Here is a 3,821-nt window from a genome sequence, read left to right as displayed (position 1 = left end):
CCCAATCCCAGGCCTGAAGAGGTAGGAGGAGGGAATGGGAGTCTCAGCATCTCGTTGGAGCTGGAGTGGCCTGAGAGGCACTGTTGTCTAGAGCTGCAGTCCTGAAGGGATGCAGCCCCTACCAGGACCGAGGACAAGAGGAAGCTGAGAAGACATTCCCTCTCCTCTCACCAATGGTGTGTTGAAACTGGCTTATCCTGATTCATCAGGGCCCACGGTAAGCATCTCTTTCCAACTCCGACATCAAGATGGCTGTTTGAAATCTCTCAAGGTGGAGTATTTACACCACAGAAATGGGCAAATGCTACAAATCAGGTTGCTTTTCCTTGGACAGCTGGTTGATAAACATTTACTACCACACCACTGCCCCCCACTCTCACATCTCCTCTTTCTGCCTAAGCCAATAGGAAGGCAGAGGGCGAGGGAGCTTGGGTGAAAGAAGCCTTGTAGGCCAGTCCCTGGGGCATGACACAGGGCTGAGAGGGAGGACGATGGGTGAATTGTATGGGAGGGAGGGACAGTAAGCAGAGAATAACCGGCACAGCCCACTGTCACTTTTGATCCCTTTTTACCCTGCTCTAATTGTTTTAAGGAACTCATCACCGCCAGCCATATTGCAGGTTCATGGTTGACCACCTGGCTCTCTCCCTAGAAGGGAAGCTCTTGGAGAAAAGGGACTTTGTTTTCTTTTCTAACATGTCTTTAGTACTTCCAACAGCAGCAGATTCTCAGTAACTTTTTTTTTTTTAAGTTTCAGATTATTTATTAATCAGTGTAAACCCCAACACAATACACCAGCATGATCACGCATTGAGAGGGGAACTATTTCCTGGTCAAGTGCAAAACTGTGCAGATGGCTTCTGGAAGGCCTTCATTCTAAGCAGCTTTATAGTGAAACGTTTCATTTAGAAGTCTGGACCTTCTTTCTTCACTTTGCTGTAATCTACATTCACTGGGTAGAACTTGTATTAATCATCGGGGCCCACTTTGTTCCAGGGTCCTGGGTTATTCTTTCTGTCCCAACTGACATCTGGGTTGAACAATGCCAGGCTCCAGACATACAGTGCTCCTCCAGTACCTCCTGCTCCAATAAATACGAAGAGGGGGATCAAGCTAGGCTGATTCTTGGCCTGACCAATGATCTGGCGGAGCACGGTTGTGACACAGGCCTCGAGTAAATAATTTTGTTGAATGAAAGAGTATAAGGCAGAATTTAAGTGGCTTAAGAGAAGTGCTGGGTTATGCAGAGGAGAGATTCCATCTAGCATGGAGTGTGAGGCACCCGTCCAACACCCAGGGAGAAAGGTCTAGCAGGCAGGTGGAGAAACAGAGGTTAGGGTTGAAGATACAACCTGATTGAGGGTTGTGTCAGATTGAGGGCCTGATCATGGAGGATACCAGTCTGCTGGATATCACTGGAAGAACGTCAAAGGAGGGGACAAAGGCCAAAGACAAGCCAAAGGAGAGGGGAAGGGAGAACCAAGGAAGCAGACAGAGAAGGTCCAGACAGAGAAACAGGCAAATAAGCATGAGGTGTGGAATTTAAGGAAGGAGCGTGTCAGAGAGAAGGAAGTGAGTGATGCCAGTAAAAATTGGCATTTAGTGAACACTCAACCCATATTTGTACTGAATGAGGTTGAAATGAAGCCTGAGATATGTCCACTGGACTGTATAATGAGGAAATTACTTGTGACCTACATGAGTCATTTTAATAAAGAGGTGGATTCAGAAGTCAGATTCCTCTGAGTTGAGAAGTGAATGGATCACTTTCAAAATTAAGTATAATGCTACAACACAGATGAAACTTGAAAACACGCTAAGTAAGAAAAGCCAGTCACAAAAGACCATGTATTGTGTGATTGTGCAACTCTGTGAATATACTAAAAACCATTGAATTGTATAATTTAAATGGGTGAATGTATCGTATGTGAATTACATGTCAATAGAACTGTTATTTTAAAATCTGTTATGCTCACACAATTCAATATCAAAACCCAAACAACCCAATCAAAAAATGGGCAGAAGACCTAAATAGACATTTCTCCAAAGAAGACATACAGATGGTCAGTAGGCATATGAAAAGATGCTCAACGTCACTATTAGAGAAATGCAAATCAAAACTACAATGAGGTATCACTCACACTGGTCGGAACGGCCATCATCAAAATGCCTACAAATAATAAATGCTGGAGAGGGTGTGGAGAAAAGGGAAAAACTAGAGAAAGCCTGCGCGCAGCAACGAAGACCCAGTGCACCCCCCCCCCCAAAAAAAGAAACAATGCCAAATGCAGCAACATGGACGGACCTAGAGATTATGATACTAAGTGAAGTCAGACAGAAAAACACAAATATCATCTGATATCACTTACACGTAGAATTTAAAATATGATATAAATGATGAATCTATTTACAAAACAGAAACATACTCACAGAGATTGGCTTATGGTTACCAGAGGGGAAAGGGGGCAGGGAGTGATAAATTAGGAGTTTGGGATTAGCAGATACAAACTACTATATATAAAATAAACAACAAGGTCCTACTGTATAGTATACGGAACTATACTCAGTATCTTGTAATAAACTATAATGGAAAAGAATATGAAAAAGAATCACTGAATCACTTTGTTGTACACCTGAAACTAACACAACATTGTAAATCAACTATACGTCAATAGAAATAAATAAAAATTTATTATGAAATATTTTTACTTACAAATACATACCCTGTATTTCATCTGCTCTTAGACACCATCGTCAGAAGCATCTTTTTTTTTTTTTTGGCATGCTGCTTGGCATGCAGGATCTTAGTTCCCTGACCAGGGATCGAACCCACGGAGTCTTAACCACTGGACACTTCCCTTAACTACAGGGAAGTCCCAGAAGCAGCATTGTTTTATGTACCACAGAGAAAGATAATAGCCTACCACCTAAACTATGGCACAAGGCTATTCTTACCACATTGGTTGTGAGATGCATCCCAGTTTCAGAGAGATTACATTTTTAACACGTGAGCTTTAGAATCCATGAAATTAGGTACATAGCATACATGTGTGGTTGCAGAGGGGGCAGGTGTGGCTGGATATAGGCAATGTACTAAACAAGTATAAGAGTCTGAGTACCCGAAGACTCACCCTCAGTACAGTTATAGCCCTTTCTTTTTCCCCCTCCCTCCCACTGCAGTGACCACCATCTTGATTTTTTGGTTTTGTTTTTTTAATGTGGTACAATATATGTAACAGAAAACTTGCCATTCTAATAATTTTTAAGTGTACAATTCAGTGGCATTAAGAACATTTACATTGCTGTGCAACTACTACCAGTGTCCACCTCCAGAACTTTTTCATCATCCCAGACTAAAGTTAAATAAACTGAGTTAAACAATACCTCCTCATTCCTCCCTTCCCCAGACCTCGTAACCACTGTTTTTACCTTCTTCCTCTATGAATTTGGCTGCTCTGGGTACTTCATGGAAGTAGATAAGGGCAATATTCGTCCTTTGGTGATTGGCTTATTTTACTCACCATAATGTTTTCCAGGTCCATTCATGTTGTAGCCTGTGTCCGAATTTTCTTCCTTTTAAAGGCTGAATAATATTCTACTGTAGGTATGTATATACCACATCTTACTGATCCATTCATCTGTTGATGGACATTTGGGTTGTTTCCACCTTTTGGCTACCGTGAATAGGGCTACTGCGAACACTGGTGCACAAATAGCTGTGTCCCAGCTTTCTTTTGTGTATATACCCAGAAGTGGGAATTGCTGGGTCAAATGTAATGCTATGTTGAATATTTTGAGGAATTGCCAGATTGTTTTCCACA

The 3,821-nt window shown here is 42.0% G+C and overlaps 1 pseudogene; it reads right to left on the bottom strand.

The window, feature by feature from the left end:
* Positions 1-905: 905 nt before the first annotated feature.
* On the bottom strand, positions 906-1,268 carry LOC136118439 (cytochrome c oxidase subunit NDUFA4 pseudogene; annotated as a pseudogene).
* Between the last annotated feature and the right edge of the window lie 2,553 nt (positions 1,269-3,821).

Source organism: Phocoena phocoena, chromosome 1 (genome assembly GCF_963924675.1).
Source record: "Phocoena phocoena chromosome 1, mPhoPho1.1, whole genome shotgun sequence".
Classification (NCBI taxonomy): Eukaryota; Metazoa; Chordata; class Mammalia; order Artiodactyla; family Phocoenidae; genus Phocoena; species Phocoena phocoena.
The sequence above is the reverse complement of the archived record's forward strand: the minus strand, read 5'-3'. Positions and strand labels throughout refer to the sequence as shown.